The 22,090-nt window shown below is 39.3% G+C and overlaps 1 protein-coding gene across 5 annotated transcripts in view; it reads left to right on the top strand.

The window, feature by feature from the left end:
* The window catches only part of anks1b (ankyrin repeat and sterile alpha motif domain containing 1B), a 218,406-nt gene that overhangs the window by 23,449 nt on the left and 172,867 nt on the right, over positions 1-22,090 (top strand). The window lies entirely within an intron of this gene.

The following is a 22,090-nucleotide window of genomic DNA, read 5'->3' as shown; positions in this document are numbered from 1 at the left end:
ATAACTGAACAACACATAACTCAGCCAGCATATTAATCTATATAATGCACATTTTCACACTCATCAAACCATTAAACGATTCCTGAATTTATTATGTGTCTGCACTCATGTATTATGATTTCTCCTTCAAATTTGTCACCCCTCTGTTTGTGTGTGTTTGTGTGATTTATTGGAACGATCTTAAATCTCACTGCGCATTAAAGTAATCATGAAGCCAGAGAGAGTCTGCTTATAGTGTTGATTGGATTAAAGTATTTGTCAAGTACTGCAGGATATTGGAAGATGCATTTTTGATTAATCCCAGAGATTATTTGTTTTCTTTTAATTTTGTCTTGAGTGCTAAAGGTTTAAATACTATATAATATAATATATACATATATATATATATATATATATATATATATATATATATATATATATATATATATATATATATATATATATATATATAAAATGTACTATATAGCACTATGTACAGCTGTCAACAGTGCACTGTTACTGTGTACTTACAGTTTTGTACTAACAAGAACTGACAGAAACCGCCGACAGGTGCCAATCAAACTAGACTTTAAAGAACAACTCCCACGTTCAAACATCACAAATAGTGAGTGTAACTATTTTTAACATGAATATATACTTTATTTTCTGCTTTCGCAGTTTTGCATTTTTTTCACTTTTACCTTTTCATTTAAATGCTCTCTTCACATTCAACAAACCAACAATCAAAATTTCCCCTTTTTTTATATGGAACCTGGTATTTGTTTGGTATATTTTTGCCAGCGTGAACACACTACAAAACCCAGTTAGAATTAGATAATAATATGCAATTGGGACACAGGTAGTTTTTGGGGGAAAATACCAGCAGTAACCTGGAACCTGAGTACCTGAGCTTTCAAGAACTGCCTCATTTGAATCACAGTACTGCTTTAAAGTAGAATTATATGGGGATGATTTTAACTACATTACAGTCAGTATTTCACTGAAACAAAAGGCTTAACTCCTGGTGATACACTGGTGTTTGATTTAAGTTCAGTTTTAGGTCAACAAGATGGATAATATTTTTATCTGAATGAGACTGTGTGTGTTTGTATCTTTGTTTGGATGCCTGAAGAGGAGATGTTTCTAAGAGTGTGTATTGCTTATGGTCACGTTATTTAGTTTTCTCTACAGTGCTCTGTGTGTGAACTCCAGACAGTCCCCAGTGTCTGGCTGGGCTGTAAATAGCCACGGGAAAGCCAGAGAGACACACACACACACACACACACACACACTCATTCACACTCTTTCTGGATGTTGTCTTTTTAGCATCCAGAGATTTGGCCTTTGGTCTGAGTAAAGCTCACTTTCTTCCCATCCCTTTATATGCTCCCATACCAGTTTGGGTCTCTCTTCCCTTAACACACACACACACACACACACACACACACACACACACACACACACACACACACACACACACACACCAAAAAAAATCACACATATATTTAGTCTCTAACAGTTTAATGATTTCTTATGAGGTGTTTCTCACTGAGAATGTTTGTGTGTTTGGGTAACAGATCAAGCTTTCTCCCACACAAGCCTTCTTCTTTCTTTATGTGCTTTCCAGAATTGCCTTTGACTTTTTATGTTGACTTGTAGCGACTATAAAATTTCATTCGTATGAAATCTTTTTATTGATTATGAGAGCGTGTGCATGTTGTGTATCGCTGCGGTGGTTCCCAAAATGAGTGCTGCAGCCTTAATAGCTTTAATGAGCGGCCAAGGGTTCGCCAGTATTTGCTCGTTTGTACTTTTTACTCTGCGTTTTAATAATGCTTCACATTAAAAAAATAGGTAACATTTAAATGAATGTACGATTTCAAACAAAACAACAACAAACAGCAATAAACATTCAAATTATGATATTAAAAATCCTGTAAAATAGACAGTTATCTCTATATAGGGCTGTCCTGGTCTAAAACACTTGTGTTTAAAGACTTAAAATGACTGCAGCTACATCTAATGATGCTGGAGTGTTGACAATCAGAGGGAGGAGAATTAAAAGCTCCATTATAGTATCAAACAGTCTTAGCTCCATTTCTTCTTCTTGTAGTCTGACCCACCTGCCAATCATCCCCCACTGGAGAGCTAAACTCAAACAGCTTACCTAGTTTATCTCTAAATGCTCTTCCTCCGTATACTTTATCACTTTAGGGATTAAACATATAAAGAAAGCGAGAAGGGGATCAGAGTTAATCACAAAAAATTGCCTTAATTTTAAAGAAATAGTGTGACATTCTGGAAATGCACTTATTCCCTAACTTGCCTCGAGTTAAATGAGAAGATTAATATGATTGATAAGACCTGTCTGTTAAATATGAAGCTGGTTCCTGGAGATGGTTAGCTTAGCTTAGCATAAAGACTGGAAGCAGTGGGAAATAGCTACTCTGGGTCCGTCCAAAGTTTAAAATATCCACCTACTAGCACTTCTAGTTCACTGATTAACACACCGTATCTCATTTGAGGTGTAAAAGCAATGATTCACAGCCACTTCTTGTTTGGTGTTTGCATTGATTAAACAGATACGTGTTATATAATCCATATAACGTGTTAATTGGTGAGCTTCAGAGGTGCTATTAGGTGGTCTTATATATTGCTTTATTTTATTTTATGTTATTCTATAAATTTAATTATCTTTTTCTATAGCATGAAGGACTGCAAACACTCATTTTGTGATACGACCTTGTGTTGTATAGTGATAAATCCATCCATAATGCTAAGCTATACTAACAGGTTGCTGTAACTCCATAGTGAGTGTACAGACATGACGGTGGTATCTATCATCTGCAAGAAAGCAAATATTTCCCAAAATGGTGCACTTTTTCTTTAAATAATTTATTTTGTATTATTAGTTGTCTCATACTCAATCTTTTTATGAGTACTGAACTAACATCCAGAGCATGGCCTACTTGTTCCCAATTAAGCTTGACTTGTTTTCCAAAATTTTCAAGAAAGTCAACGTGTTGTTGAAATTCAGCAAAATAAAGCTCCTTGCACATCACAAAATAACACTTCTTACAGGCAAATTCTTGAACTTAGTTGATATGAAATGGAAACAGTTGAACTTATCTCAGCCCCACTGGGAGCTTAAGACTCAACATGAGATGAAATGACTTTGGGTGAATACGTTTGCGCTGCAGAAACAGCTGATAGACGACGGTGAGAGTGTAGAGAGAGATTTGGCGTAGCTGATAGAGGGATGGAGAGATGACAGAATCATTATGGTAATGCTCTCTCAGTTGCTCTCTTTCTTTCTCTCATTTCTAAACAAAAATGTTTTTTCCCAGGATGCTCAGACAGCCATTGCAGACATGCTGATAGTGACTGACATCCAGGCCATTTTCACAAATAAATGGAGCTTTCACAAATGATCTGTCACTCCTTCTCTCTATTTCTAACTGTGCTCTTCTTTGTGTGATAGCATGTCTCTGCACCAGGCTCGGACACACATATTTAGAAACACACACCAGCGACTACGCACGTCCCAACTGTCATCTGCAACCTCGTCTCAGCGGGAGCAGTCAGCCTAGATCTACATGCTCTGCTTCCTGAGGTGTTTTAGCTGGATGAGGGGGTGTCTGACCGTCTGTTACTGCCACGGAGGGCACTGGCACGGGGCAGTACCGGGCACCAGCAGGTCCCAGCAGGTCCCAGCGGGCATCAACCTGCCTGCCCCTGAACAGAGACACTCTGCAGGGAAACTAAAAAAAAAAGACCTGTTTGGTAGGTGGTTACTGTTGACCACATGTACCCAAGGTGCTTTATGTCCCTTTTACATACTGATAAAATGGTGACACCCGTGCCTCAGTAGCAGGATTAAAAACATTAAATATACAATTCAGAATTCTTTAATGTACTAATGCAGCAGCAGTAGTAGTGCAGTATTATAATCATTACATTATTATAGTTTATTTATTAAACCTTTATTTAACCAGGAAGTCCTTTGAGATTGAAATCTCTTTTTCATTCAGCGCACCAATTACAATTTAAACAGAAATAAAGACACGATCAAAAGGGAAAAATAACATCAAAACGCACAAGGAAAGGACTGAATCCAGCTCCAGAATGTCCTCTAAAAACTTTCTGAGGACATTTTAGGGCTAAACTGGCTTTATAAATAATTTTATAGACTTTTAAATGGCATACCTGAGGTGGTTAAGCTCGCTGTAGTGTCAGATTTTAAATGTCTACAAACCTACAGTTAAGTTTGATCAACTCTTATGTAACTATCTTTACGAACTGGCTTTGACCCTCCTTCTTTTGGGGTTATGTTTTAACCTTGCTGTTATTGTTATTGATCTATATTTCATGAATGTTTGTTGCCCCGTGTAAATAAAGACAATGAAGCTTTTAGGATTGCAAACATTTTCTAGTCAGCAGATTTCAACAACATATAATCCCAAAGAATTCATGGCGTGCCGTCTGTCCGTACATGTTTTGCACGCCCTTTGGCCTGCCCTTATCGATTCATTTCTCCTTGAATGCCCTCCTAGCTTAGCAGAGTATAATGGCTGCTCAGAGGTCGCGACCTCTCTAATGAGCAGCTAATTTGTTGATGCAGTTCCTCAGACTGTTATATCACGACAGCCGACAGGCAGTTGTTTGGCTCTGTTCTGCTCTCCCGCCCCGAGGCTATGAGTTAGCATATTTCACTGTGTGTGTGTGTGTGTGTGTGTGTGTGCGCGTGTGTGTGTGTGTGCATGCATGCCCAGGAGCTGTTTCTGTCAGCGGGTTATGTGTAAGCGTGGGAGCTTAAGACGTGACGTGTGGATGTCAGCACTGATCCTGGAATAAATATACTGAATATGTAGTATGTGGATGTGATGCACTACCTCTGAGGCTACAAATATGTATATAATACACACATCTATTTATTCTTACATCAATGTCTAAATCATTTAAAATCAGCACTCTCAGCTGACATGAGTGTACATATGCTGTAGATAACACGATACTATAGTAAATAACATCATACTATGCAAAGATTAGCATTAATTGATTATTGTTTTGTCTATGAAATGTATGACACTTTCATAAAAGCCAAGATGACATATTGAAATACCTTTTTTAAATTTTGTTTTACTATCATAAGACAGAGAATAGCTGCGAATCCTCACATTTGTGGAGTTGGAACCATCAAATGTTTTGCGTTTTTAAAGCAAAGATACTCCCAACATACAATCAATCAATCAATCAATTCAATTTATTGTCCTCCAAGGGGGAAATTCATGTCCACATCACTGCACCTGCAGGCAACACCATACACTCAACAAAGGAACACGCCATCCACAGTTAATTAATACACCTGAGGGTTCACTATATGATCAAAGAGATTAGAAAGCAAAAAGAAAAACATATTTGTCCTACACTTTTTCAAATTTTTGCTTACTTTCACCACTTAAAATCATCCAAATAAAACAATCTGACACTCTTTGAATGGTCCATCAGTCACGTCCACAGTGAGGCCATAACTTGTGATTAGAGGTTGGAAGTTGAATTCATTTGGGTGACACAAACATTTTTTGGGGGAGTATGTGTTTGTTAAACTGACAAAAACACCACAATATTCATGACTTTTAGTACTCTAAGCATCAGTTAATTTGATCTCCATTTCTAAGGGATTGTGTTTAATGAGACTGAGGTCTTAACACTAGTCAGACCTTTCTCATGTGTTTGCTTTAGCACTCTGGGAGAGCGGGAGAAAAATCTGGCTGAGGCTTTTGTCAGCTTTAAATTAAGCGTGAACACGAACTCCAGAGAGGGTTTGTATTTGTACCTCCAGTCATAGTTCAGGTTGGCATTCAAAACAAATAACCAGTAATTGGCTTGGGGCACACAAGACTCTTGAGGTCAATATTTAAGATGGAAGGAAAAAGTTTGCTGTCAAACACATCAGAAAATCCAGTTTTATCCAACCTGCTTGTGCTCATTGAAGCCAAGTTTTAGGTGTAACTCTGCAGATAAAAGCTGCTGATTTAAAAAAAACAACAACACTGTGATACAGCAAAACATAATGCCCACAATCCTTCAGAGTTCTCCCACAATCCAAAGGGCTCTCCCTCTCTCTCCTCCTACTGTGGTGATGGCCATGTGGGAGTTAAATCAGGCTTAGCCCAGGATTTTATCGATCCGTTATGGAGGAGTCCTCTCTGGCAGCTGCCCTTGTTGCCTATGAATCATCTGGGCAACTGTGTGGTGCATCGGGCTGCCTGGCACTGTGATAGATTAAAAAAAAAGGGATGTACAGGAAGGTGAGTTGATGGTACATGGAGTTTTCCTTCAAATAACCTCCCGCCCTCTCAAGTTCTCGGCTTTTTAAAGCCATTACTGTAATGATGAGCATGAATAATTGCTCTGCTGGCTGGCATGATAGAAACTTAACACGCTCATTCATTTCAGTGACAAAAGAATTGATTACAACTGTAATTTCCCTATTCATATCAATCAATATTTTTCTTTTCTGGAAGGCTTGAACAGGCAATTCAGGCACTGCAGATAACATGAATAGGGCCTTGACATTGACATTGCCCCAAATGTTTCTTTTAGTTTGATGTGAAAGTGGTTTTAAGATGGCATGTGGAGTTTTACTATAAACTAACAGAAGTTATATTTACATGCAGTGTTATCTTTTAGATCTAACAAATGTTTTTAATGCATTTCCTTTCTCATAAAACATTTACAAAGCTCTTTTATTTAAGTACTGTAAAACTATTAGCCCAATTAATACTGCAATTAATAGTCCGAATATATTCAGACTTAACGACCATTTCAAACGTCAGGAATCAGCACTTTTCTCGTCTCTCTTGTTTACCATGCTGGTAAATCTGAATGACTTTTATGTTGGTGCTCATGGTTTCCATAAAACGAACTGAACGTTTGAATCTAACCGATCCAACGATGTGTAACATGTCTATATTGACAAAAGTTGAAGAGTTTATATTTGTGTTGGTGATCTAAGCGACTTAGAACTCGCTCAAGGCAACCCAGTGGCCTTTAAGAGGTTTTATAGATCCAAAGAACTTCTATAAAAACTAGACCCTGCGTCTAATGAAGACCATAGCTAGCCACACCCGGCTAGTAAACAGGACTTTCGTCTAATTGGGACTCTTTTAATTTTTAAAACTGTTACCCAGCATAATTTACATCCATTACTCACAAGCAGTCTGAAATAGTGAAACCAGGGCAGGAGATAAATAAACTCATAGAAAAACTCCACAGGGAACCAGTATGACCATTAGAAAGCTGGTTTCACTAGTGTGCAGCTAAATGCATCTTCACCATGACTCCGAGCTCGGCGTGTTGCTCTGCGCCGCTGACGCTCCGTCTCTCCCGCCTTCTTGCTCCCTGTCACTTTGTCATCCGTGGCCCTCACACATCTGCCTGGTTGTGATAATAGCTACCCCTGTCAACAAGAAGCAGGGGAGGGCAGCAGAACACCGAGGGGCCTCCACAGCTCTCACACACACACACACACACACACACACACACTGCACCAGCCACACAGCCTCAATTAAATTACAAAACGTGTTACCCGGCCTGATGATTGCGGGATCGGTAAATGTTTGCCTGCTCAATGAACGCTTGGTTGCTGCCCGGAGCCGCAGCGTTAGTTAGCATGCAGGATGTTCATGGAAGGCTGAACAGACAAGTGGGAGAAAGAAAGGAAGAAGAGGATGAGAGGAGAAAAGATGAAGAGAGAGAAGTGCAGCATGAGCTATCAGTTTGAAATCGTAGCAACCCCGGCATGCCATCACCCGCTACCTTTAGTCTTTCTCTCTTATCCTGCAACACATACACATTTTGAAGAATTTTCTAGACAAATCTACTGATGTCAGTAATTAGAGTTGCTGTAGCAGGGTGGGACCACTTAAATGAAAATCAAAGAAAATTTTGACGACTATTATTCGCCTTTTTTTAGCGTGGTAACAGTATGACTCATGTTGGTTGCTTGATGCAGACTGAAATATCTCAACTATTGGATGGATTGCCATGACATTTGCTACAGACATTCATGTCCCCCTCAGGATAAACTGTAATAACTTTGGTGAGCTCTTAACTTTCCATGTAGCAATATAATAAGGTCAGAATTTCAATTCAGCATTTCTATCAGCCACAGCTGAACATTAGCATGCTAAGACACTAAACTAAGATGGTGAACGTGGTAAACAACACTGGTACTGGACTGTTTCGACTGTGCGAACACAGCCTCCCTCTTTCATTCGTTCAGCCATCATTGTGATATTTGCCTGTTGGTATCCAAGTCTTTCATAATGTTTAGAAGTAGGTGTGTTTCTCCCTCCAACCAGAAATGTAAGCTTTTCTTTTGTTCATCCATCTCTAATCCAGCTTTTCAAACTGTTGGCTAGTTGGTTTGTTTACCATGCATAGCTCTGACCATAAACAAGCAACAACAAGTGTGTCGCAAAGAATGTATACATGTCTAAAGAATGCTCCTAAAACCCAAATAATATTGGCATATCCTACATGTCTTAATTGGAAAATGCGGCATTTGAAACAAGGCTTAATTAGGAATATCCAAACTGAATATGCTGACCATTACCAAACGTGGAATATTGTCATATTTGGAATAATGATGGAATAATTAGCGTGCATGTAAATGTAGTCACTGTGAGTAATGTGAGCATTTAGCTCAAGGCACCATTGTGCCTAAGTACAGCCTCACAGAGGTTTTTACAACAACACAGTTCAATCCTTTCAAATGAGTGAAGTTTAAAGTTTTAAAAAAAAGTGTCACTATCTTAACACAAACCGGTACAAGAAAGATTGTGTAGTACATGGAAGTCGACATTCAACTCAGGCAAGTGCTTGAAACGTTTGGGACAGACATTTTTTTCAGTGTGTAACATTTGTAAGTGATACCATCCATCTTCACTGCTTAGCGTCCCTGTGGGTCTTGCTGAGTCACATATTCCAGGTCATCTGAGTGTGTGAGAGAGAGCGCCTGTGAACGCATTCATACCTTTGTGACTGTGTGTGTGTGTGTGTGTAGCTGTGTGTCTTGTTTTGTGTGTATCTCATTCTTTTCAGTGGAAAGGTCTTTGGCGTCAGCTACGATGTCCTGGCCAGATCTAAACCAGGCAAACTAGACAGGCTGTTCTGTCTGTTCTGGGTCTCCCAGACAACCACTGGGGGTGAAACTGAGGGGTCAGAGGGATAGGGCGACACAGGGTATGTGTGTGTGAGAAAGGGAGAGGGGGGTGTGTGTGTTGCTGTCCCGGGGATGTTTTGCTGCTGATTCAGAGGCCGAATATAGAACAGAACACCCGTGCTTTTTGTATGCTTTGCTGCATGTGTGGTGTATTTGTGCTCAGTTTTTAGAGGATATGCAGGGTCGGTTCTCTGGTGGAAAACTTTGAGTCAAATGTAATAGATTGCTGCAAGATTTGGTAAAGATGTTCATGATCCCCAGACAATGAAAAAATGTCCAGTTGAGTTCATCACAGGATACTGTAGTAACTGTATTTTCTCAGTAAATATACACTCAAACACTGTTTAGTGGTGGTACTACTATTTTTGCTGTATGGTTTACTTATTATTTGATGTTATTATCATCATTAGTGGTTTAATTGTTATTGATTCATTGTTTGTTCGTTTTTTTGTGAACTGTTTTTACATGATTAACATAGTACTTACATTATCATGTAAACATAATTAAATGTAGTTACTTATCTGGACCTAAGGAAAAGTAGTTGCTAAAATATATATAATATCATTCTTTCAAAGGCCTGCTAGCATGTCTGTAGACTTTAAGTTACTCTAGCAGAGGAGATAAAGCTGCAGGAATCAATACTTACCGCCAAAAACTGTCGATACAAGAGAAGAGAGAGACAGTGTTTTAGGAGAAAAGTATGAACCACATATGTACTGAGAAAAACAGTAGAAAGTAGATAAAATGAGATCATTGAGAAATCTAATGAGTGGTTTCCTGTGTGTGTGTGTGTGTGTGTGTGTGTGTGTGTGTGTGTGTGTGTGTGTGTGTGTGTGTGTGTGTGTGTGTGTGTATGTGTGAGTTCATGGTTGTTCACTTTTTGCATCTAGGTGTTGAATTACATAAGTGTGCCTGCTTGGAATGGTGACACAGCATTTTTCTGATGTGTGTGTGTGTTTCTGTGTGTGTTTGTGTGTCCACTGGTCACATTGTGTAGCCTGAAGCTGTAAAGCTGAGGCATGCAAACCCTTTCTTTTTCTCTAACACACAGAGACATTTCCTCAGACATCTCTTTACCCACTCACATTCACTCAAGGCAGTACATTCCACATTTCCAGCCTGTCTTACTTTATACTGTAAGTCAAGAGCAATCTAACATGTGCTGTGGAGGTTTGCCACAGAGCCATGTGCAGCAGATGCAAGTGTATCATATGATATTGAGAATGCGCTTAATACCATACAGACCTTCCTTTAAAATGACACACTGATGTGGGTTTGTCTAAGTCAGGGCTTTACTGAGCTGTTCATATTCTCAGGTCAGAGCTGTGTCTGCAAGTTTTGACTCAGCATGCGTCTCAAATCCTAACACGGTCATGTTCATGTCATCAAAACTGGATGTCCTATATCAGCTGCTGTGCTGCAAATTCTCTACAATTCTCAAAACAATTACACGCTGACTCAACAGTTGATCTAGTGGCCTGTCAGTGTAAATGCTTAAAACTTTTGTGTTACCCCCTTCCCGTTTACTGTAATTGAGATTTAAGATGCTATTAAATTAAACTATTATGTGCTGATTCGCAGCCTCTCAACCACACACAGCCAGGAGGTAAACACTTGGGAATTGGATGAGAAAAATCAATAATGCAAAAATCAAATTATAAAAATACAATTTGCTGCACAATTACACTGCAGTTGCAGTGTTTAGTTTTTGATTTACTCTTAATAAACTCAGGCTAATGTGTACCATAATCATGCTCTTCTTTTTCTCCCCATTCCTGGAAGCATATTATCATATGTCTTATACTAGTGCCAACATCTTTTTAAATCCTTGCTTTCTACAATATCTACATACTAGGGTATGGTTAAAGCTGCAGTAGGGAATTTTTTATGAAAATAACTTTTTGTCATATTTTCACTATATCCTGACAGTAGTATATGAGACAATCTGTGAAAAAAAACAGGTTCCTTAGGCTTCTCCTAGTATCCAACGGATAGATAGAAACAACTAGCTTAGCATAAAGACTGGAAACAGTCCTAATATAATATTCTGTCTGTCTCTCTCTCTCTCTCTCTCTTCTCTCTCTCTCACCCCAACTGGTCGAGACAGACGACCACCCACCTAGAGCCGAAGGATCTGTCCTAGGTTTCTGCCTTTTAACAGGCAGTTTTTCCTTGCCCTTGTCGCCAAGTGCTTGCTCATGGTGGTACTGTTGGGTCTTAATAATGTTATAAAGAGTTCGGTCTAGACCTGCTAAAATTTAATTGAATTGAATTGAACAGTCCTAACATAGCTTAAGCTGTAGAATAGTCTGACACATAAGGGCCAGCTTTTATGGATTAAACTAATTAGATATAATGTGTTAATTAGTGAGCTTTAGAGACGCTGGGTAGCTGATTTCTTTACCTTTGACAGAGCCAGGGTAGCTGTTTCCCCCTGCTTCCAGTCTTTATTGTAAGCTAACTGTCTCTCGGTTGTAGCTTTATAAGTAATGGACAGGTATGTCAAATATCTCAGCTAACACTCGGCAAGCATATTTTCCCAAAACGTTGAGCTATTCCTTTACGGTTTGGCAACTAAAACTCTTGGTGAGGAAAAGATTGTGGTGTCGTTTAATTGCAGGTCTGTGACAGGATGCAACCTCCAGACTCCCACATGAAAGTTTGATGTGCTACACACCCATCCACCACTTGACTTTCACACCCTTACTTTTCACCCTGTTACATAACTTCGTTTTGCATTAGTAATCATGATATGTTGAACAGTCCAGTATGGCCTTAATCCCCAGAATACTGGTCTGTAAGATCTGTTGTTGCCAGTTAGAAATCCTGGCTAAAGTGACTAATGTGAATGTTTTCCCTGATCGACCAAATCCTGTTTATATAATGCACCTTATGATGCATCAGGCTGCAGCACCAGAAACAAAGATCTTGGTTGGTGGCCGTTCCATACGTGCCTTTATCTGATTTAAACCACTGCTGTGACACGGCTGACCCATGCTGTTAACCTGATAGTGACCTGAGTAAGTGAACCGAGACAGTAAACCCAGATTGGCCACTTTGCAGGCTCGGCAGACCTCATATTAACAACTGTCAGTGTTAAGAGTGAGAAGGTGTGAGAGTACTGCTTTCAGACGATCTGTAGTCAAGACTGTGATTGATTATGGTTGTTGCTTATGTGTATTTGGCTTAGCTGTCCCACATGAATCATTAATATGGATCTGTGGACTTCAGCTATGCAAGCAACTGCCCTAAAACCCCAGAGAAGTCACATATCCTCACTTTGCTTTTCACTAATATTGCTACGTTCAAGTGTTCCCTTTCGGGTAAAGCTCAGTCCACTGTAAAGATGAACCATTTTTCCTTCTTGGTCTACTCCTGTGCTGCATATGAAATAGGTCATACTGTATGTGCTCTGTAAAGTACAGTACCAAGCTATCCATGTGTTCATGCATTTTTCATGAGCACCGCTGTGTGTGTTAGAGAGGTTTGTGTGCTCCTGTGTGTATGTGCTGCATATGCCTCTTTGAGCTAAGAAGGGATGTCTTCCCAGGAAATCTTTCTCTGTGTTTCTGTTCCTCTGTTGTTAGTTAGAAAGGACATCGAGAGAAGAGTGAATACAGGAGCGTCGGAGAGCCTGCAGGGGGGTACAGTAAACCCAGAGAGAGGATGATGGTGGGAGATAAATGAGAGGGGAAGTGTGAAGAGGGGAGTGATGAGCTGGAGGTAAAGAGAGTGAGAAAAATAGAGGGAAATCCCCATGCCAAGAGGATGCACACAGACACATCTGCAGTTTGAATGCCTGATGAGGAGACTCGCAATGACTATTAGATGACCTGAGTGGTTTGATTATTTGAGACTGTGCATTTTAATCTTCAGCTCAGCTCACACTGCGGCTGCTTACCAGCTTATCCTTTTGAAAGGAATGCTGAACAAATCTGAATTGCGACCAATTAGGGACACAGATTTGTTATAGAAATCCCAGTTTCATAAATTTAGTCAATGAGATTTTTGTGGAGAATTTGGGGCATTGCAGAGACAAAAGTAGACATGTGAGAAGAAATTACTTTGTAGAATAAATGCTTTTTAAGATACAGAATTTTAGAACAAAAGCAGACAGTTGAGAGTATTACAGAAGTAGATCAATAATAGACATGTGAAGATTAGAACAAAGCATTACATATATTGAAAGACATTGACAGAAGAACCTCACATCTTTCAGTAGCTGGAGATTTCAAGTTTTTACTAAACTCAAAAGAGATTAGAAATCACAAAACATTGAGATTCCATAAACTAAAGTTTAACAAAGATATTGTGAAATGTAGATCAATATAGAAAGAGAAGAAGGAAAACTGGATTTCCATAAGTATTAACTAACTTTTTCAGTTAGTTGTCCCTCATGCCACAAAGAAATGTAAAGATCAGCATTAACTTCCTTGGAATTAACACAGGTAATAAATCTAGTAAACACATGTCCACAAGAATAAACGTAAAAAAGAGTAAGATACATAACAGTTAGCCCAGCAGTTATTTTGTACTAACTGTTACTTTAGTTAGTTTGGTTAGCACTAAAGTTAGAAAAAAAAAGCAAAACACCTTAAATAAAAGAGTTAAGATAACAGATAATGCTCCAACAAGAACATTTGAGGATTCGATAACAGATGCCTTTGAAAATATTCTTGGCCACAGATCTGATAAAATGGTGGATGTAACAGTGTCAGTTAAAGTTCTCTAGCACTGTGCCAGGGATGGTTGCTACTGGCAACAGAATGTTCAGCTCACAGAATGTTCAGCTAACGGAATGTTCAGCTCACAGAATGTTCAGCTCACAGAATGTTCAGCTCACAGAATGTTCAGCTCACAGAATGTTCAACTAACGGAATGTTCCATTTAAACCAACTGCTGGTGGCAGAACAATCATATCACATGATTGGAACAAAAGCACCAGGATGAGCTTGCACCAGCTAATGGTAAACTCATCACATTAAGTTCATCTGTAAAGACCTCAGTAACTACTAACTAGTTTCAAATTTGTGATTTAGTAAATCAGGTTTTACCATTAAAACTCAAGGAACGTCTTAGCTAGTAAAGTATTTTGTGATGTGTACATTGGTTGCTAGGATACATATGTCAACTATGTAAACAGAAAGCCATAGTGTAGCATCACAAGAAGAAGCATGACTTCTAAAAAAGAAAAAGACTTTGTTTCATAAAGAAATATCTGTTTATCTGATATCTGATTATGCTAACCTAACTGACATCATTGGGTCACTCAGTCTAATATTATTGGTATGGTATATATACCAATAGTCTAAACTTAACCAACAGAAGCTAGAAGAAGCGCCACAGAGAGTGGCAGCTTGACACAACAGCTCCCACTCCGCCTCTTATTTTTTTGCCTTAAATCTTACTTGTTCTTTATTCCTTCTTAAATAGCACTGTGTTTATTGTTGTAAACAGACCTCCAGTGTTGGTAGTTAATTTTTTTTTACTTTTTTAGCTGTAGTTAAACTTAGTTTTTTTAAATATAAACAATGTGTAGCAATGTGGACACAACAACCACCACACAACAAAACGCCGGAGGTTATTCACGTGAGGACTTCCTACGGTATCAGGATTTACGTGTCGTATGCCCGAGGGAGATCCCGGTGGAGTTAAGGAGACGAAGGAGAGGAACCAGAGCAGGCACGTTGGTGAGGACCAAAAAGATAGAGAGGCGGTGGAGATACAAGCCATGTCTTCCATCGGTTGTCATGGGAAACGTACACTTGCTGAACAACAAGACGGACGAGCTCTCGGCCCTGGTCAACGGACAGCGAAAGTATCGGGATTGCAGCATATTATGTCTGATGGAGACGTGGCTGAATGACAATACACCAGACGTACAATAACAATACAATACACGGTTTGGAGGCTCGTTTGTACCATCTGCCATCAGACTCCACAACGCCACAGCACCCAGTTCCTCCAACCCCAGCAGATAAAGACTGGTTTAGAACTCCTACCTACAACGCACAAACCTTTTGCACTATTTATATTTAATTTCCACTTTAGTAGTTTGGTTTTAGTTTAGTTTTAGTTTTTTAGTTTTAGTCAAGTTTAATTTTCTGCTCATATTTTGGACTCCATGTCCTACTTGAACAACAAATTGTGTATATACTTTAATTTATAGTTTTTATATCTTCTAATATTAATATATATTATTATTATATATTATTATATATAATATTAGCAATTTTTTTTACTGTGATATTCTGTTCTATAACTATTCTATTTCTATTCTATTTCTATTCTATTCTTTGTTTTCTGTTTTTGCGCTGCTTTGCCCTATTGCTGCTGTGTCAAAATGTATTTCTCCTTAGGGGGATGAATAAAGGAATTATCTTATCTTAACAGTATCTAAATTGACAATATGTTAGCTAAGACTATTTTCTCAACTGCTATTTCCAAGTTCAAGAAGGAACCTTGAACCTCAGTATTTAGAAACATTATTTTTGACAAATTCATTGTGAATGTGTAGTTATAGTTGAAAGAGATTTTGCGTTTTTGCACTGTGAGGAGACTCTCTGTGGATATCCATAAACTTAAAGTGCTGGAGGAAAGTGTGTTGTAATCCAGCGAGGAAGGAGGGGAGAGCGGGGTCAGAGGGTGACTCAAATAGACCTTTGTCTGCTGGCATATTCAAGCTAAAATTAGCCTGTTTCTGTGATTTGCTGCATTCCTAAAGGCATAAACACAACCACATGACAGGACGGAGGGTCTCGGTCCAGTGCTGTGAGCCAAACTAATCAGAGCCAACCGCAAACAACTTTCTACAGATTGATGATTGATTGTGGTTCATTCAATATCAGCCTTTCTAAAGGTCTTTGCCTACACAAAAGAAGGACTATAATATCAGCTATTTAGCATCAGCATTTTAAAATAATGCATTTATTTTGATCTCCTGTGCTACAAAATATTTTGTGTGGTTTAGATTTAGTTTTATTTATCACAGGCCTATACATGTTATTGACCATCAATAAAAAAACATATATTATTACAACCAACTTTTCAAAATGGCTGTTTACCAACATGAGTAAAGTCTCTTTCACACTGTAATCAATCATATCTAAGTGTCATACTTCACAAGATTGTAATCTGCGGTCGATTTGCCACACTTGATCATTTGCTCTCGCTCTTTTTCACACTTTTTGCTTGTGACAACAAAAGGCTGTACTTCCATGCACAAGCCCTGCAGGATTCACAATAGTATCTGCAAGTTGCAAGCGATGGGATGCCGCCACCATTTGTAATCAGCTTTGCCTCCAGCTAACATGCATCCTGGTGATTTGATATTGTATTCAGATTGAGTTTGTGCCGATCAAACAGGTGCATGCAAGTTATATAATGATAAACAAATGAGTTATCTGGAAGCTTGAGCATGGGTTTACTGTCTACTATCAGTTTTAGAGAATGCAAATATCAAAAGAGGAAGTGATATGCAGTTAAGTCAGACTCCAGCCATCTAGTTTCTATATGTTGAGAATTATTCACTTCAGATTTCAGTGTCACGCTGTAGTACAGCTTGTTTTTGAGCTTGTGTCATTGCAGTGACTGTGAAAGCACATTGTTTCAGATTAGTATCAGCGTGGGAGTTTCCCACGCTGCCCTCCTTCTGTCTACTCTCCTCCATACAGGGCCAAGTGGGCATTTCCCACGATGTAGTCTGTGTTTATTCGTGCGAGAGAAGAGAGACGGGAAAGGAGAGAAAAAGATCAGAGGTGAGAGATGGATGCAAATTGGCAAAAATTTGCCTTGAATTCCTGTAACTGAGTGAAAAGTTTCTTGGGGTTTTCTCTACATACATGGGTGATTTCTGTGTTTGGTTCTTCTGTTTGTGGGTGCTTTGTGATCCCCTTAAAAGCATTTAAAAGTCTCTTAACCACAAGAGTACATTTAACACGGTAACAGCGATCTCTCTTTGATTCAGAGTGCTTCATAAATACCTTTTAGGCTTCATACACCTCTCCTCTTACCAAGATTTACTGAAGCATGGGGACTGATAATGGCTTAATTCATGGAGTAATATGACCCTCCTTCCTTTCACCCTTTGTCTCTACTTCTTTCTTACATAACCGTCTGCTGCCTGTACAGACACACACATACAGTCTCTATGCACTGAAGGCACTAAAGGCCTTAAGTCATACTTTGGTTTTTATACACTTTGCTATAAGCACACAGTCTCATTGTGTTCTTAATAACCGTGGAAGTGACCCATTTAGAAGGGTGAAGCTGTTGTTTACAAGCTCTGGATGATCAGTGTTTTACAGGATACATTTCCATGCATCTACAGTGGCCTTTATGGTCTTGCCCTGCCATGTATTTATAGTATGTGTAAAAACTGCAGGGCCGTTTGCATATATAATAACACAGCGTGCTCGCGCTGTGTGTGTGTGCTCTGCATGACTGTCTCGATGTGGCTGGCCATAGATTTATGGGCTGGTTTGTAATTGGCCCTTGTTTGTCTGCACCTTTTTTCAGAGGCGTCTTCATCCCTGTTAGTGAGGGGATTTGTAATGACGATGCAGGCAGATGTGTGTTGTGTGCATGCGTCGGTCATTGGTGCGTGCGTGTTTGAGCAAGACTGAGAAGTGATCATTATGACTGGGCTGTGTCCTTGTTTTTCTCTTTAAACGACCCTGCGCACTCTAAATTACACCACGCTCCATTCCACCATTGTGCCTGAGAGAGCGACAGTGGGATTACAAGTAGCTCTGTGTGAATCAGGGCAGAGCCATTTGTTTCCTCTGCACTCGCCGTGTCAGTCTCATGCATCTGCAGGTGTGTTGTAGCTCAGCAAAGTACAACTCTATGAAATAAGACTGCAAAAAACTGCATATTAGAGGTATTCAGTCACAAAATAAGTGCTTCCCACAGGACACCTGTGGCTCCTGATTTACTGTATTTCACCTATTTTTCTGTGAGTTTGGTGCTGAAAAACAGAATAAATAGCTTCACACTTCACCAAAACAAATACTTGCAGACTTATCGATACGATGGATGATGTTGTCAAATTAACTCGCTACAAACTCACTCCTCTTCCTCCATTTCATGTCTCTCCTGTCCTTAGCTGAACCCACCGTGTCTTCATCCCTATAGTCAAAGTCATTTTTGGAGCCAGCTGTAAATAAGCTAACCACCGCGATCCAACCCGCTCCGGTTCTGCTGCTCATTCCAGCCCCGCTCCTAGGCTAGTAGTAGTAGTCCGGGTACAGTTAGTTAATAGGACTGCTAACTAGCTAGTGGCAGCAGCTACTACAGTTAGGTATATGCAACAATGCACCTGTAACTGACTGTGTTGCACAGCTCCCGAGCGGAGTTTGACATCTCTGTTTTTCTATGACTATCTGACTAATAAAAAGTGGGTTGACTCTTCTCAGCGACTAACATTCAAGTTGACTAATAAGGGAAGCACTTGGCAGGATATGATGAATGCATGAATAACAGTTACTAGGTTACAAACACATAGCAAGGTTATGTTCTTAGCATTAACAAAAACATGACTGTTATCTCTGTTAAAAGATGGCGTTTAACAATAGAGTCAACTTGTTGTTAAAGAGGCCTCTTAGCTCTGCTTATCACCAGGGGAATGGCCTGAGGGGCAGTGGAGATTCACAGATGTGTCTTCCTTTGTGTGTGTGTGTGTGTGTTTTCAAGGACAAAGTGGAAAGAGCAAAGCTTTTGTTCAAACGGGAGAAAGAAACCACAACATAAGAAACTTCCATCAAACACGTATGTCAGCTGTTGCAGCAGTGAAGACTTGCTTTTCAAATGATTTGTTTGGATGATAGCGTGCTGCAAACAGCCTAAAGAGGATGAAAGCTCGAGTCCTGAAAGGCACTGGATGTTTATTCGCTGTAGGCATAATTGGGATAAATTAATTGCCTCTCATGCAATAACCTTCTAGATTGAATGAGCTCCTCTCTTTCCAATTCTGTGTTGGGAGCTCTGATTTGGAAGCAGTTTCACTCAACCTGATGATTGAATTCTTCTTACTGGGAATTAAAATGGTTTTATATTCCTTCTGATTTTAAAGCTGGCTTAACTGAGCATAAATCACCTCAAATAACAGTCATTATATTTGATTTGGCCTCTTGTGTTTTTAATAATTGGCTGTTAATAATAATAATAAGTGCAGCTACTGTACAGCATTTAATTCTGGTGTACTGCCAGAGGAATACAGTGGGAAAGGTATAAGCTTGTGCCTGTGTTTCAGCTTGTGTGTGTTCAGCTGTTCTGAATAATATGAAACATCCTACACATTCGCAGTTGTCGGTATGACAAGGATGCCAAAATCTTCGAAAATCCAGGACAGACATAGGCAAGGAGAGGAGTGACAGTGATGTAGACGAGAGAGGAAACAAGTTGCTCTTCTGCTAAACTGAGACAGCTTTCAATCCTCTGCTGCATCGTAAGCAGGATGCCACCCGCTGTATACAGTCATACACACACACACACACTTGGCAGGTTTATAGACATTCATGGAAGAGCTATTTTGATAGATCTGATAAATAACACAGGCCAGAGAGTCTCATGTTTTAAATACCTTCTTGTGGTGGGTAATTGCATGCAGCTGTGTGTGAACACAAGTTGGCAGTGCAAATGTGTGCACTCTTTTTGGGTGTCTGTGATTGGCAAGTAGGGGAAGAATAGCAACTAAGATGGAAAAAAAAAAAAAAAACTTGTGAAAGGGAGTGTATAATTTGGTTTAAAGTTAGAGAGAGCAAAAGATGGAGAGGGCAAGAAAAAGTGACTGCAGAGATGGAAGCAGACAGATAGTGAAAGATGCATTCAGTATCCATGGGACACAAAGGTCTTTACATGGAAATAAGGTACAAGTAATGAACAACCAGTGAAGTCGCCGGAGTAACAGATGGACAGTATTCGTTTCAACTAAAACCTGAATATGTACCTCCTCTCTGTGGGATTCTTGAAAACGACATGAACAGAAACATATGACAGAACCTCTGTATTGTGTTTAAAGACAAAAACCATATGTAGCTGTTCTGTGTTTATTTCTCTGTGTTGCTGCGGTTTGTCAAAGCATTGCTTGAACGTTAGCCACTTCTTCTCCTTCACAGTCTCCCGAAGCAAGTTAAAGGCATAGTTTTGGGATTTATGGGAAATATGCTCATTTGCTTTTTGACTTTTACTCTCGTACTTGTTGGTTTAATATGAAGCTGGAGGCAGGAGGTGGTTAGCTTAGCTTAGCATACAATCTGGCTCTGTTTTAATCCATAAGAAAGTGTGATTATTGACTTTTACAGATGCTCCTAGGTGGATTTTTACCAAAGTAGGTGTTTCCCCGTGCTACCAGTCTTTATGCTAAAATGTCCCAAAATGTCAAACTATTCCTTTAAAGACAACACTTGCTGCTTATAAACTTTCACACTTTTTCTACTTAAGCCTGTATATTATGTTCATATAGAAAACATGTCAGTGACCCACTGACCTATATATGTAGCTCCACACCAACATTTATATCCATTATTGATCCTCCTGTTTCCTCTCTGGGTTTTTTTCAACAGTTGAGTATCACCACCAGAGAGCAATGCTTAAATTCAATAGCCTCATTTTTGGGCTCTTTTACACTGAGGGAAAAAAAACCACTAGAACAAAATCTTTCACAAAATCAAACGACTTTTGTTTTTGTCCATTAAACCTGGAGCTGAAGCCACGAGTTGGTAAGCTTAGCATAAACACTGGGGTCGAAACAGTACACATGTAAAACCACAGCTTGTTATTTGTACACGTTATTTTTGCTCAGATGTTAAACAAACAAGATAAAGAGAACATGTTAGTGAGATTTAAACATGCCCATTGTTACCTGTTGGCAAGAAAGCAAGTATATGTATTTCCCAACTTTTTGAATTATTTTTATAAAGATGACATTTGTGTCATTTCTCTACTCCTATTAGCTCTATTACTCTTTTCTACTGTAAAAAGAAAATATGTTAAAGGACGTTTTAACCCATAAAGCAAGCAATTTCTCAACCTCTGATAGGTGAGGTTAGATTTAGGTTAATGTCCCTTCAAGGCTATTTGCTCGAGCATCAGCAGAACAGGGATTATTTATCATGTTTCTTGGGAGAAAATCAAGAAATAACCGATCTTGGCAAATGGCAACACTTTCTTTTTTTTTTTTTTTTACAAACATCACAACAGTGGGATCAGTGCCCAGTGATATCTGAGCAGCTGCCCAGTTACTGCACCAGGGACTTACACTGTCAATACAGGATATAAAGCAATATGTTTTTGTTTGTTTGCATGTTTTCGGAAGTACAACAACAACAGCATGTAGACCTATTAAGAATTTGACTTGTTGAATCATTTTTCATATGAGCTGAAACCTGTTTGGATGACTGGAGGTACCAGTTTGCCTCCCAGTTTACAAAATCCATACAAACTTTAATGGTAAAACAAGATGAAGGAGAATTGTTTTGCTGGCCGTAAAGCAATCTGTAATCCTGCAGTTTATGTGAATAATTCAAAATCACCACATTTGGAGTGTGCTTCTCACAACAATACGTGGTCAGCAACGATATGGGTATGCAATTATCTCAATTTTCCTGAAATAATAATCTCCTCTCACCCTGGTGCTCCGTGTGTGTGAGAACAAAAGCCCAAAATACCCTGACAAATGTGCTGTGACCCCGGCACAGTTGGTGTGCGTTTCAGTGTCTATTTGAGTGGTGTTTACCTGCGCGGTCCTGCAGCAGCAGATGTGTGATCCTGCGGTCTGAGCAGTTTAAATGGGATGCGGCAGTCCTGCTGACAGGCCTAATACACTCTCAGAGGAGAGAGAGAAAAAAAAAAATGGGAAGACTGGCATGCCATGAGGAGACA

Source organism: Dicentrarchus labrax, unplaced genomic scaffold (genome assembly GCF_905237075.1).
Source record: "Dicentrarchus labrax unplaced genomic scaffold, dlabrax2021, whole genome shotgun sequence".
NCBI lineage: Eukaryota > Metazoa > Chordata > Actinopteri > Moronidae > Dicentrarchus > Dicentrarchus labrax.
This window is presented reverse-complemented; position numbering and strand designations above follow the sequence as displayed.